Source organism: Lontra canadensis, unplaced genomic scaffold, assembly GCF_010015895.1.
Source record: "Lontra canadensis isolate GAN:19392208 unplaced genomic scaffold, GSC_riverotter_1.0 scaffold21, whole genome shotgun sequence".
NCBI lineage: Eukaryota > Metazoa > Chordata > Mammalia > Carnivora > Mustelidae > Lontra > Lontra canadensis.
The window spans coordinates 1256160-1271991 of record NW_022631015.1 but is presented as its reverse complement, the minus strand read 5'-3'; positions in this window follow the sequence as shown (position 1 = coordinate 1271991).

Below are 15832 nucleotides of genomic sequence, written 5' to 3'. Positions count from 1 at the left end.
AAACCATATTTTTCTTCTTTTTCATTATTTAAAATTTTTTATTTGTTTTATTTTATTTTTTCAGTGTTCCAAGATTCGTTGTTTTTACAGCATGGTACTGGCACAAAAACAGACACATAGACCAGTGGAACAGAGTAGAGCATCCAGATATGGACACCCAACTCTATGGTCAAATAATCTTTGACAAAGCAGGAAATAATATCCAGTGGAAAAAAAGACTTCAATAAATGGTACTGGGAAAATTGGACAGCTATGTATAGAAGAATGAAACTTGACTATTCTCTCACACCATTCACAAAGGTAAACTCAAAATGAATAAAAGACCTCAACATGAGGCAGGAATCTATCAAAATCCTAGAGAACATAGGTAGTAACCTCTTTGACATCAGACACAGTGACTTCTTTCAAGACATGCCTCCAAAGTCAAAGGAAACAAAACTGAAAATGGACTTTGGGACTTCATAAAGATCAAAATCTTCTGCACAGCAAAGGAAACAGTCAACAAAATGAAGAGGCAACCCATGGGATGGGAGAAAATATTCACAAATGACACTACAGACAAAGGGCTAATAACATGATCTATAAAGAACTCCTCAAACTCAATCCCCCCAAAGTGGATAATCATGTTAAAAAATGGGCAGAAGACAAGGACAGACACTTCTCCAAAGAAGACATACAATGGCTAACAGACACTTGAAAAAATGTTTATCATCATTAGCCATCAGGGATATTAAAATCAAAACCTCATGGAGATACCACCTTACACCAGTTAGAATGGCCGAATTTAATAGGACAGGAAACAAGTGTTGAAGAGAATGAAAACATATTTTAAAATTTCCACTTTTTTGTTGTTTAAGACAAGAGGATAAATCTAATATCTATGTTACTCCATCATAGCCAGAAGTAAATATCTTGAATTTAGTGCTTTTTTCACTTCTATATTTTTGGTACTGATGCATTATTTTCTCCAGTTTCAGTTGGAATTATATTTTTTCTCTGCTCTTGCTCTATAGCTTCATGTTTTCCATCTCCTGTTCTCTCCACTTATTTAGTTCTTGTTTAGTTTCTCTTTTCCTCTTTCTAGCTTTTGTGCCAGGAGGCTGCTCTCCCACAGATTTTGCCATCCATTTATGGTATCAGACTATAACTTTCTTTTCAGGTATGGGCTGACTCCTCTGGCAATCCATTGGCTTCCACCTTTCCACTACTCATGCTTTTTACCTCCATTTATTATTCTACAAACCCCCACTGCTACAACTTCATCATCAAAGATGTATGGTGTACCTTCCTTCCTTTTTGCCTATATATATCTATAGCCATAACATCTCTATATCTATATCTATAGTCTATCTATCTCTCTATAAATCAGTCAGTAAATCAATTATCTATCAGCTGAGGAACCCATTTGTCTCTTTAGGCAATTAGACCTTTCACTTTGATCTTTTATCATGTAATTTTTTGAAATCAAGATTTTCTTCATTCCTTTCATTTCCCCATTGAAGTCTTGAATTCTGAAAAAATAATAGGCCATTTTTGTTCCCAAATTATAAAAATATGTCTGAAAATAAACTTTTTCCAACACATAGCATGCTTTTTTCTTTCCTTTTCTTCTTCTAAGTTAATACATTCTACAAACTTCTAATGACTATTTCTTCTTTATAGAGCACAATAGGTGACAAAGCTGAATATAATATATCCCTGTCCTTTAGAAGCATACACCAGAGTTAAGAAGGTGGTCATAACTCAATATGGTAAGTACCATGACAAAGGTAAGCACAGGGCACCATGGAAGGACCAAAGATGGAAACCAAATCCAAATTTCCTAGAAGAGACTCCATCAGATATAGGAGTAGAGAGGAGTTAGCCAGCAGAGAGTATGAACGATATGAAAACATTTGTATTGCCTTTTTGTTTATTTTTAAAAAGGTAGTCTTTAGAAAAATGATAAAGATGAGAATACAGATTATTTGAAATAAGGTATGGAGATTATAAAATTAAAAGATTATAGGGGCGCCTGGGTGGCTCAGTGGGTTAAAATTAAAAGATTATAAAAGTAAAAGGTAGGAATGACAAAGGTAAAAAATGGAGAGATAAGAAGGTGATAGATTGATCTCAGGGGCTCGGGAGATGATGGAGTAAGAGGACCCCTAAGCTCTCCTTGGCCCACAGATAAAACTAGATAGCCCACAGATAAAACTAGATAACACTGACATCAGCATAAATAGCCCAGAAAAAAACCCAAAGACTGGCAGAACAAACTCCACAATTGAAGACAGAGAAGAGGCCATGCTGAAGAAGGAAGGAAGGGTGAAGAATGCAGTTTTGGAGTGAAATGAATCTTGGCTGTCCACAGTGGGGAGGCAGTCAGGGGGTATGGAGAAGAGTGAAAAACAAGACTATTATAACTCTGGGAGCCCACAGAAAGACAAATCTCCATAACATTTTATTTTGAAGATAAGAGGGGCTGAATCTCATGAGTTCTTATAACCCGTGGGACTTAAAGCCTAGAATTAAAAAAAAAATAAATAAAATTGCCAGGCTTGACTCTGGGAAAGCTCCAAGGGCCTTATAAGTGGAGTCCCCACCCTTAAAAAGACAACACAACAGCCATTAGAGATATAGTATGGAAGCAACTATTCTAAAAACACTGAGGGCAAACAGGAGAAAGAGTTATTACTCATCCTAGAGCACGGCCTGGAGAGGCAGGGATCATGGTGAAACCCCTATAGGGATAAAAGAGCTGACAAGCACCATTTCCCTCTCCTACCTCTTAGCGTAACCACAGGACCACCTGCAGGAACCAGCAGGGCACCAACACTCACTACCTAACTTTCTTACCCTATTCACCATGTAGTTCAGCAGATCTACCCTGTCCTACTAGCCTCAGTCCTGGTACTGCAAGCCCCCGTCTGCAGAAGACCTGCACAAACACCAGAAGACCTCATCTCCTGACCTATACATTTTACAGGACCTCACCATCAGTGATGCTGTGGCCCAGTATTTATCATCTCCAAGCAGACCAGCACATGCCTTGATTTTTTTGTTTTGTTTTGTTTTGTTTTGTGTGTGTGTGTGTGTGTTTTTTAAGATTTTATTTATTTATTTGATAGGGAGAGAGTGAGATCACAAGTAGGCAGAGAGGCAGGCAGAAATGGGGGTAGCAGGCTCCCCACTAAGCAGAGAGCCTGATAGCACACACCTTGTTAAAATGTATCCCACTCCTGCCTGGGACAAAACACTACCCATAACAAACAAAGAGAGCTTCTGCAGACAATTGGACTGAAGGAAAAAGCATCCAGTACTGAACAGCAGGGCACATGTAATACACATGGGAGATACTCCTTAAGTGCCAGGTCCTGGAGAACAGAGGACACTGCACTGCAGTGTACTACAGGATGTCTTTTTCATAAAACCATTACCTTCAAGAAGAGATGTAGCTAACTTTCCTAACACAGACAACAAATAAAGATAGACAAAATGAGGAGATAGAGGGATATGTCCTAAATGAAAGAATAAGACAAAACCACAGCAAGAGACCTAAGCAAAAAGAATATAAGTAGCATGCCAGGTAAAGAATGTAAAGTAATGATCATATAAACACTCAATGGACTTGAGAATAGAGTGGAAGAAATCAGTGAGACCCTTAAGAAAGAGACAAGAACCAATCAGAGATGAAAAAATAAGAAATGAAGTAAAAAATACACTTAATGGAATAAATAACAGAGGAATGAATTAATGACCTGGAAGGCAGAGTAATGGAAAGTAATAGAAAGTAATCAAGTTGAGCAAATAAGAGAAAAAAAGAATTATACAACATGAGAATAGATTTAGGGAACTCGGTGACTATGACAACCATTATAATATTTGCATTCTAGGAATCTCAGAAGAAGAAGAGAGAGAAGGAGGGTGGAAAATTTATGTGAAGAAATAATAGCTGAAAATTTCCCTAATCTGAGGAAGGAAATTAATATCCAAATCCAGGGGGTGCAGACATCCCTTAATAAAGTCAACCCAAGGAGGTCCATACCAAGACACATATAATTAAAGTGGCTAAAAATAGTAACAGAGAAAAAAAAATTTAAAGGAAATGAGAGAAAAGAAGACAGTTACATACAAGGGAAACCCAGAAGACTACCAGCAGCTATTTTAGCACAAATGTTGCCAGCCAGAAGAGAGTGGTATGACATATTCAAAGTGCTGAATAGGAAAAATCTGCAGCCAAGGGTACCCTATCCAGCAAGGCTATCACTTAGAATAAAGGAGAGTTGAAGAGTTTGTCAGACAAACAAAAACTAAAGGAGTTCATGACCACTAAATCATCCTAAAAGAAATGTTAAAGGAGACTCTGAGTACAAAGGAAAGACCACAAGTGGGAGTATATTAAAAGTTGGAAACACAAAAGCAGTAAAATAAGTATGCCTGTAAAAATCAGTCAAGAGATTCACAAAAAAAGCATGTAAAATATGACATCATATACCTAAATTGTGGGGTGACAGAAGGAGTAAAGAATGAGTTTTAAGTTAAATAACCATCAACTTAATATAGACAGCTATTGCAGAAGATGTTATATACAAACCTAATGGCAATCATTAAAAAAAAAACAGTAATAGATATACAAAGAATAAAGAGAAAGGAATCCAAGAATATCACAAAGTAAAGCTAACAAACCATGAAAGAGAGCAAGAGAAAGGATCAGAGAAAAACTACAAAAAAAAAACCACAAGACAAATAACAAAATGGCAATAAATACGTAGATCTATTAACAATTGTTTTGAATGTAAATAAACTAAATGCTCCAATCAAAAGACACAGAGTTACAGAATGGATTAAAAAAAAAAAACATCTATATGCTGTCCACAAGAGACTGAATTCAGACCTAAAGACACCTGCAGACTGAAAGTGAGGGGAAGGAGAAACATGTCATGAAAGTGGGTGTCAAAAGAAAGCTGGAGTAGCAGTACTTACATCAGACAAGAGACTTTATGACAAAAACTGTGACAAGAGACAAAGAAAGACTCTAAATAATAATAAAGGAGGCAATCTAACAAAAAGATACAACCACTGCAAATATTTATGCTCCCAATATGGGAGCACCCAAATACATAAAACAGTTAATAACAAACAAAGGAATAAATCACTAGTAATACAATCACTACTAATACAATAGTAGGGGACTTTAACACCTCACTTATATTAATGGACCAGATAATCCAAACAGAAAATCAACAAAGAAACAGTGACTTTGAATGACACACTAGACCAGTTGATTTAACAGATATATTCAGAATATTTAATCCTAAAACAGCAGAGTATGCATTCATTTCAAGTGCATATGGGACATTCTCCAGAATAGACCACATATGAAAACAAGTCTCAATAAATTAAAAAAGATTGATGTCCTACCATGCATCTTTTCTAACCACAATGTTATGAAATTAGAAATTAGTCACAAGAAAATATCTTCAAAGAGCACAAATACATAGAGGTTAAGTGACATGCCCCAGAACAATGAATGGGTCAGCCAGGAAATTAAGAGAAGAACAAAAATTACACAGAAATAAATGAAAATGAAAACAGATTAAACCCAAATTTTGGGATGCAGCAAAAGCAGTTCTAAGAGGGAAGTTTATAGCAATACAGGCCTACTTCAAGAAGCAAGAAAAATCTGAAATAACCTAACCTTATACCTAAAGGAGCTAGAAAAAAGACAATAAACAAAACCCAAAGCAGCAGAAGGAAGGAAATAATAAAGATTAGAGGAGAAATAACCACCACTTGCATCGATATGGATGGAACTGGAAGGGATTACACAAGCACAGAAAGACCATTATTGTATGGTTTCACTCTATGTGGAACATAAGGAATAGCACAGAAGACCACAGGATAAGGGAGGGAAAACTGAATGGGAAGAAATCAGAGAGGGAGACAAACTGTGAGAGTCTCTGGACTCCAGGAAAAAGCTGAGGGTTACAGAAGAGAGGGGAGTGGGGGAATGGGGTAACTGGGTGATGTGTATTAAGGAAGATGCATGCTGTGATGAGCACTGGGTGTTATACACAACTAATGAATCATTGAACATTACATAAAAAACTAATTATGTGCTATATGTTCACTGATTGAACATAATAATAAATTTTTTAAATTAAAAAATAAATAAAATCTTTAAAAAAAGAAATAAATGATGTAGAAACTAAAAAAAAAAAGAAAAAACCAATAGAACAGATCAATGAAACTAGGAGCTTGCTCTTTGTTTTTTCTTAAGTTTTTAAAAATAATTTTTTATTATGTTATTTTCATCACCATACAGTACATCACACATACACACACACACACACACACCCCACATCTTCTTTATCCATTCATCAGTTGATGGACACAGGCTGTTTTTATAACTTTTTGTTTTTTTGTTTATTTCTATAATTTAGCTATTGTAGATAATGCTGCAATAAACATTGTAGTGCATGTATACTTTTAAATTAGTATTTTCACATTTTGGGGGTAAATACCTAGTAGTGTGATTGCTGGATCATAGGGTAGTTCTATTTTTAACTTTCTAAGGAACAGGAGATGGTTCCTTGAAAAGATCAACAAAACTGATAAATCTCTCTAGATTCATAAACAACAAAAACAAAAACAAAAGAGAGAACAAGAGAGAGGACTCAAATCATAATCACAAATGAATGAGGAGATATAACAACAAACACCACAGAAATAAAAACAATTGCAACAGAATACTAAGAAAAAATATATGTTAACAAATTGGATGACCTAGAAGAAATGAACAAATTTCTAGAAACATATAACCTTCCAAAACTGAAACAGGAAGAAAGAAAATTTGAACAGACCAATTACTGGAAATGAAATTGAACCAGTAATGAATAAACCTAAACAAAAGTTTAGGATTAGATGGCCTCGCAGGGAAATTCTACCAAAAATTTACAAAAGAGTAATACCTATTCTTCTCAAACTATTCAACAAAGTAGAAGAGGAAGAAAAACTTCCAAATTCATTCTATGAGGCCAGTGTTACCTTGATACCAAAGCCAAATAAAGACACCACTAGAAAAGAGAGCTACAGACCAGTATGAACATAGATGCAAAATTTCTCAACAAAATACAAGCAAACGGAAGCCAACACTATGTTAAAAAATATAATTCATCACCATCAAAGGGGATTTATTCCTGGGATGTAGAGGTAGTTCAATATTTAGAAATCAGTCAATGTGATACATCATATCATTCAGAGAAAGGGTAAAAACCATTTTATCGTTTCAATAGAAGCAGAAAAAGCATTTGACAAATTACAACATCCATTCATGATAAATACCCTTAACAAAATAGGTCTAGAAAGAACATACTTCAACATAATAAAGACCTTATATGAAAAACGCACAGTAAACATTATCCTCAAGGGGGAAAAACTGAAAACTTTTCCCCTAAGGACAGGAACAAGACAAGGATGTCCACTGTCACCACTTTTATTTAACACAGTACTGGAAGACTTAGCCACAGCAATCAGACAACAAAAACAAATAAAATGCATCTAATCAGTAAGGAAGAAGTAAAACTTTCACTATTTGCAGATAATATGATACTATGTTGGGAAAACCCTAAAGACTCCACCAAAAAACTACTAATAAATGAATTCAGAAAAATCACAATATAAAGTCAATGTATAGAAATCTGTTTCATTTCTATACACTAATAATGAAGCAGCAGAAAGAGAAATTAAGAAAACAATACCATTTACAATTGTACCAAAAATAATAAAATACTTAGAAATAAATTTAACCAAAGAGGTAAAAGATCTATAGTCTGAAAACTATAAAACATTGGTGAAAGATATTCAAGACGACACAAAGATATAGAAAGACATTCCATGCTCATTGGTTGGGAGAACAAATGCTTTTAAAATGTCTATACTACTGAGCAATCTATAGATTTAATGCAATTCTTATCAAAATACTAACAACATTTTTTACAGAACTAGAACAAACAATTATGAAATTTATATGGAACCACGAAAGACCCTGAATTACCAAAGCAATTTTAAAAAAGAAAAATTGGTGGTAACACAATTCTAGATTTCCAGTTATTCTATAGAGATGTGGTAATCAAAACTTTATGGTACTGGCACAAAAAATAGACCTATAAATCAATGAAACAGAATAGGGAACCCAGAAATGGACCCTCAACTCTATGGTCAACTAATTTTCAACAAAGGAGGAAGGAATATGCAATGGGAAAAACTGTTTTCAGTAAATGGTTTCAGGAAAACTGGTCAGCTACATGCAAAAGAAAGTGAATCATTTTCTTCCACCACACATGAAAATAAACTCAAAATAGATTAAAGATATAAACATGAGACTTGAAATAATAAAATTCCCAGAAGAGCACAGGTAGTAATTTCTCTGACTGACAGTAGCAATATTTTTCTAGATATGTTTCCTGAGGCAAGGGAAATAAAAGCAAAAATAAACTATTGGGACTACATCAAAATAAAAAGCTTTTGCATAACAAAGGAAACCATCAACAAAACTAAAAGACAACCTACAGAATACAAAATATATTTGTAAATAGCATATCTGATAAAAAGTTAACATTCAAAATATTAAAAAAGATACAAGTCAACAACCAAAATAATCTAATTAAAAAGTGGGCATAAGACATGAACAGACATTTCTCCAAAAAAGACATCCAGATGGCCAACAGACACATTAAAAGAGACTCAACATTGGGGCGCCTGGGTGGCTCAGTGGGTTAAAACCTCTGCCTTCAGCTCAGGTCATGATCTCAGGGTCCTGGGGTCGAGCCCCACATCAGGCTCTCTGCTCGGCAGGGAGCCTGCTTCTTCCCTCTCTCTCTGCCTGCCTCTCTGCCTACTTGTGATCTCTCTCTATCAAATAAATAAATAAAATATTTTTTAAAAAAAGAGATTCAACATCACTGATCATCAAGGAAATGCAATCAAAACTACAATGAGCTATCTCTCACACCTGTCACAATGACTAAAATCAACAACACAAGAAGCAACAGGTGTTGGTTAGGATGTGGTAATGATGCACTGTTGATGGGAAAGCAAACTGGCACAGCCCACTGTGGAAAACAGTATGGAGGTTTCTCAAAAAGTTAAAAATGGAACTATCCTATGATCCAGTAATTGTACTACTATTTACCTGCAAAATACAAAAACACTAAGCCAAAGGGGTATATGCACCCCTGTGTTTATAGTAACACTTCTTTTCCATTGCCAAGTTATAGAAGCAACCCAAATGTCCAATGATAGATGAATAGATGAAGAAGTGGTACAGAAACTTCTTTCAAGACATGTCTCCAAAGGCAATGGAAACAAAAGTGAAAATGAATTTCTGGGACTTCAACAAGATAAAAAGCTTATTCACAGCAAAGGAAACTGTCGACAAAACAAAGAGGCAACCCACAGGATGGGAGAAGATAGTCACAAATGACACTACAGACAAAGGGCTGATATCCAAGATCTATAAAGAACTTCTCAAACTCAACACCCAAAAAACTGATAATCAAGTCAAAAAATGGGCAAAAGACATGAACAGACACCTCTCCAATGAAGACATACAAATGGCTAACAATCACACAAAAAAATGTTCATCATCATTAGCCACTAGGGAGATTCAAATCAAAATCACATTGAGATACCAAATTATACCAGTTAGAATGGCAAAAATTAACAAGGCCAGAAACAACAAATGTTGAAGAGGATGTGAAAAAGGGGAACCCTCTTGCATTCTTGGTGGGAATGAAAGTTGATGCAGCTACTTTGGAAAAAAGTGTGGAGGCTCCTCAAAAAATTAAAAATAGAACTACCCAATGACCCAGCAATTGCACTACTGAGTATTTACCCCAAAGATACAGATGTAGTGAAAAGAAGGGCCATATATATCCCAATTTTCATAGCAGCAATGTCCATAATAGCCAAACTGTGGAAAGAGCCAAGATACCCTTCAGCAGACTAATGGATAAAGAAGACGTGATTGTGTATACAATGGAATATTACTCAGCCATCAAAAAGGATGAATACCCAACTTTTGCATCAACATGGATGGGACTGGAAGAGATTATGCTGAGTGAAATAAGCAGAAAAAGTCAATTATTATATGGCTTCACTTACTTGTGGAACATAAGGAATAACATGGAGGACATTAGGAGAAGGAAAGGAAAAGAGAAGGGGGTGGGGATCAGAAGGGGTAATGAACCATGAGAGACTGTGGACTCCAAGGAACAAACTTAGGGTTTAGAGGGGAGAGGGGTGGGGGGATGGGTGAGGCTGGTAGGGAGAGCACGTATTGCATGGAGCACTGGGTGTTATATGTAAACAGCGAATCTTGGAGCATTTCATCAAAAACTAGTGATATACTATATGGTGACTAACATAACATAATTAGAAAAAAAAGAAAAAAGAAAGAGAGAAACCAAGAAATAGGCTCTTAACTATAGAAAACAAAGTGATGGTTACCAGAGGAAAAGTGGGTGGAAGAATGAATGAAATAGGTAATGGGGGTTAGAGAGAGCACTTATCATGATGAGCACTGAGTAATGTATAGAATTGTTGAATCACTATATTGTACACCTGAAACTAATAGAACACTGTATGCTAACTATACTGAAATTAAAATAAAAAATCAATAAAAAATGTTCTGTATCTTGATCTGGATGGTTTTTGTGCAGGTACATGCTATGTAAAAGTTTTCCAGCAGTATATTTATGGTTTGTGCACTTTATATAAATACTTCGGTTAAAAAGGGGCACCTGGGTGGCTCAGTCAGTTAAGCATCTGCCTTCAGCTCAGGTCATGATCCCAGGGTTAATGTGTTGGGCTCCCTGCTCAGTGGGGAGTCTACTTCTTCCCTCCCCTAGTACCCTTCCACACTGCTCATGCTCTCTCTCATATGCTCACTCCCTCTAATAAATAAATAAAATCTTTAAAAAAACACCTCAATAAAAGAGGAACAAAATAGATGTTAAAAAGGGGAGGTGATAGATCATGAAGGATCTTGAATGTCATGTGAAGTCTTTTCAACTTAATACAGAAATGTCTGGAGAAAAAGTTAAAGGTTTCTGCCAGTGAGGTGACAGAACCAGATTAAATATCATAAAGATCATTCTGGATGCAGTATGGAAAGAGAATTATGTCAGAACAAGACTACAGGGAGAATGACAAGGAGCCTTGGTTTATTTGATATGAAAAATAATGAACTAAGAGTGGAACTGGGAATGGAGAGGGACAGGGCAGAGATGAAATTGGGAAATATACACAGATGGAACTAGCAGAACTTGATGGCTGATTGGATGTGGAGGGAGAGAGAGGGGGATCAAATGTGACCCTGGATCACGGCTGTGAGGATTCCTGGATTATCCTGTGGCATAGGGGGTACCACAGAAAGAACATATTTGGACTGAAAGATGATGTGCTCAATTTTAGATATATTGAATTTGCACTGTTTGTGACATATAACTGGAGTTGTCTGGAAACTAATTGGATATATGGCTTTGTAGCTCAGTAAAGATATGTGGGATTAATATCAGGGTCTTTAGTTTACAGATGACAGCTATAAATGATGGTAGAGACTCTGAAGTGGAGGCAGGTTGTTCCTATGGGATGAAACTGAACTTGCAGTCCATATCTGAGTACTTTCCATATCTGTTTTTCATTGTTTTCTATTTCTAAAAAGTAATGAAAACAAGACTTCCATCGTTGTCTCTCTGTCATTACATCTCACATTCAGAAGAAAATCGAACAATAAATTAAACAGTTTGCACATTTATACCTGCAACTTGCTCATCACATTTTCCTGCTAAGATAAAGGGTAAAGGAGAGTGTACACACTACAGACTTGCATAAGGCAACATGAGGGTTTAAAACTGTAAATGTGTAAACTCTCCTTTCACACACGTATGGGGGCAGAGTTAAACACTTGGCCCTCTGTGACTTTTTGGAATGCTTTTAATTTTAACCTCATGACACTGAACTTCTTGATTTCAAAGAATGTCCCATGATTTCCTAAAAAAGTGGGTATCTTTCTGAGTTTCTTGACCTACATTCTTATATTGGAAGTATTTCTTTATTGGCCAAACTTAATTTTATACATTGATTTTTTTAAGTTACCTATTCATGAAAAGGTGGAACTTTTACAACTTTGCCCCACTTTCTTAGTACAGTGGTAGAATACAACCTTTAAATTTAGACAGAACTTGTTTGGAGCCCAGCTCTGCTACTGACTAGCTCCAAGATCACAGGAAAACTCTTTAACCTTTCTGAGGTTGTGTTGCTGCAACTAAAAAATAAGGATGAAATAAGGTTATCATAGGGTTCTTGTAAGGATTAGATTTTATAATACACGTGAACTGCTTAGCACAGTGACTGAATCATACAGGAGTTCAATAAAGTGGTCATTGCTGTTTATGTTTTTAAAGTGAACTTTAATGTCTTCTCTAGCAAGAAGTCTAATTCAATCCCTCTAGCACTTCATAAGAACCTTGTTCTTTACAGGGGCCCCACACTGGGGGAACATTTAAAAATGGAAAATCCCTAATTACCATCCTCAAAGAATTCATTCTAAAGTCTAATCACCATTATTTCCTACTTTATATTTGCATGTGGTACTCATCCCCTTCATCCATTCAGGGGAAATATTTTTAAAGGTTTTTCCAATCTTCTTCGGATTTGGGGAGATTTTTGGTCTGTGGTGATGGGGCTTTCTCACTCCATGTTGCCATCTGGAACTCTTTGTTCAGGCTTGGTCAGAAAAAAAAAAACAACACACTAACTTAGGAAAATAACATTTGGCAGGAACTTGGCAACAATAACCCCTTTGTTGCCAGAATCCTTGTTCACAGTGTGGGTGGCTCAGATGGCACTTAATGAAATGCATTTTTCCTATAAATTCTCAGCAGTATGCTTATTTTTACTGGTGGCTAATAACTACCCTATCTCTAAGGCAACAAAATTTCACAGCTTGCAGAATAGGGAAATCAGCATGTATAAATAACATGTTGCTTTTGTTAGTACACAGCCAGACTCCTCATCATTCTCAAGTGACAATGGATTTATCTATTTCTTTTTCTCCACTTTGTCTTTGTCATTCAGTACTTTCTTCTTAACTGATAGACCAATATACCTATATAATTTCTAAGAATCCTACTATTTCGAGTGCCAACTATAAATCATGCACTGTACTCCAAACTTCATATTTATTACCTAGTTTAATATTTACAGCTCTTTGAAGTAATCATTAGTAATCTCACTTTAAAAAATTGAGTAAATAAAGCTCAAAGAGGTTGTGTTTTGCTCAAAGTCATTCAGCTGGAAAGTGATGGATGTGAAGATTTCATATGAAAGATCTCTATGATACTAAAGCCCATGATCTTTTCTTCACACTTTGTGGACTTTATAAAGAAAAGGTACTATCTTGTTTTCAGATAGTCTAGGCTTAGTTATCATCAGGTAATGCATCTCTAGAAAATTATTTATGCATCTATTCAGCTCCATACCTCAACCTCTTTTGTCTAATGCAGGAACATTGAGACCATAATGCAGAAAGGGAGAGGATAAGGTTGTTCTCCCTCTTTCTCAGCTACTGTATGGTGCTAGATAAAATGTTTACATTTATTTTTCTCATGTTTTTGAATTACCAAAAAGTCAACTTACATAAAGACATAGTTTCTTATGCTGGACGTTTAATATATTTGAGGACCAAGGTAAAAGCTGGGTGAAAGTTGTGAGTTGGAGCAAGGAAAAATAAGAGATGCATTAGTTGTTTGCCCTTAAAAATACCTTATGGTTTCCTATCTTGTCTGTTTCCTTGCAGGTATAACCCATGGCCTAGTGGGAATAGGCACATATGTTAGCAAAAAATGTATTGCACAAATAAGTTTTTCTAAATCTGCAGCTTTGCCTTCTATGATACATACCAACAGATTTAATTAAATATCTTATTTAGCCTTCGTTTAAAAATATATTTTTCTAGATCTAGAATTTGGAAAACATTTCTTTGAGCATTTGAAAAATGCAAAAAAATTGCTATTCCATTATCTTTTGGATTCTATTGTTTCTTTTGAAAAGTCAGCTGTAAGTATAATTGTTGCCTTAACTGTAATGTATCTTCCTCTTTAAAACTTCCACCCCTCATCCTGGGCTTTTTTAAAGATCTCTGTCTGTTTTGGTTGTCAGCATGCTGATTTTTGGTGTTTTCAGGATGATGTAATTCTGATGTAGCTAAATGTGTTTTTCCCCCTTTGTATTTATCCTATTTCAATTTTGTAGACCTTCTTAATTCTGTGAATTAATGTTTTTTTATCATTTTGGGAACTTCTGGGACTATTTCTTTTCAAATATTGCTTCTGTTCCTTTCTCTTTCTTCTCCTGGAACTCCAATTACATATGTGTTAGACCTTTCCGCCAGGTTATGTGTTTCTTATACTCTTTTATTTATTTTTCATCACTTTTTCCCTTTGTCTATTAACCTGTTTTCTAATTTACTAATTCTCTCTTCTATTTTATTTAATTCGTTGTTGAGTACATTTTGTAATTCTTCTGATAACTATATTTTTCATTTTTAGCATCTTTATATTTCATATATTTTAAAAATATACACTCTCCATCTTTTTTACCTCTTTTCTTGACTATTAATCATTTCTATCTAACAACAACAATATCTAGATTACTTGTGGGTCTGTTTCTTTTATCTACACTTGTGTCTTGGTTTTCATTCATTTGGTCTTATTTATTATCATATCAGCTAATTTATGATTGGAGCCTGGATATTTTGTATTAAAATTATAGATTCTCTGAATTATGTTCTCTTCTGTTAGAGAGAATTTGCTTTTCTTCTAACAGACATAAATACAGATCACCTTTATCCAATAAGGGATTGAGATGCTTCATGTCTTTGTGTAGGCCAGTCTATTTCTAGCTTTTTCTTACTACAGGGCCTAGCTCCTTAGGTATCTCTTTTTTCTCTCTGGTACCATGAGTTTTTGAAATATTTTTTTTTAATTTATTTATTTGATACACAGAGAGAGATCACAAGTAGGCAGAGCGGCAGGCAGAGAGAGATGGGGAAGCAGGCTCCCCAACGAGCAGAGAGCCCGATGCGGGGCTTGATCCCAGGACCCTGAGATCATGACCTGCGCCGAAGACAGAGGCTTTAACCCACTGAGCCACTCAGGTGCCCCAAGGGTACCATGAGTTTTCAAATGCTCTAAGTTTTGTGGTCTCTTACTTGACACTCTCCTATTGGCTTCTTGGACTCTCATGGTACATAGGTTAGGAACTGACAAGTATCTCAAGGTGAAACGCAATGTAAAATGTTGTGCTTATTAATCTATGGTTTCTGTTTCTCTAAATTCTTGACTACTCCAATATTGTTGCCTTTGTAGTTCCTGGACTGCAGTTTCATCTCCACTGTGCTATGACAACTGATCAAAGCTCTGAATCTCTGATTTTGCTCATGCTGGAGTATTGCTTAAGATATAACAAATGTGTCAAGAGGAAAAGCAAGGAAGAATGTTGAACTCACCTGTGTTTTATCTCTCTGAGATCTTGACCCTCAAATCCCATCTGACTTGGTTACTATTTGGTATCTTTCAACAACTCACTTTGTATATTGTCCTGCTTTTATAGTCATCCTCAGCAAGATGGTTGGATTGATGTAAGCTACTCTATCAGAGCCAGAAATAAACATCTGATACCAAAAATTTTGAGATAATAGTTCCATTTATTTTCTTTGGTTTCATTTAATTACTCAGATAATGAAATCCATGTTAATTAGGTCATAGTACTGAAATTAAAATGAGAA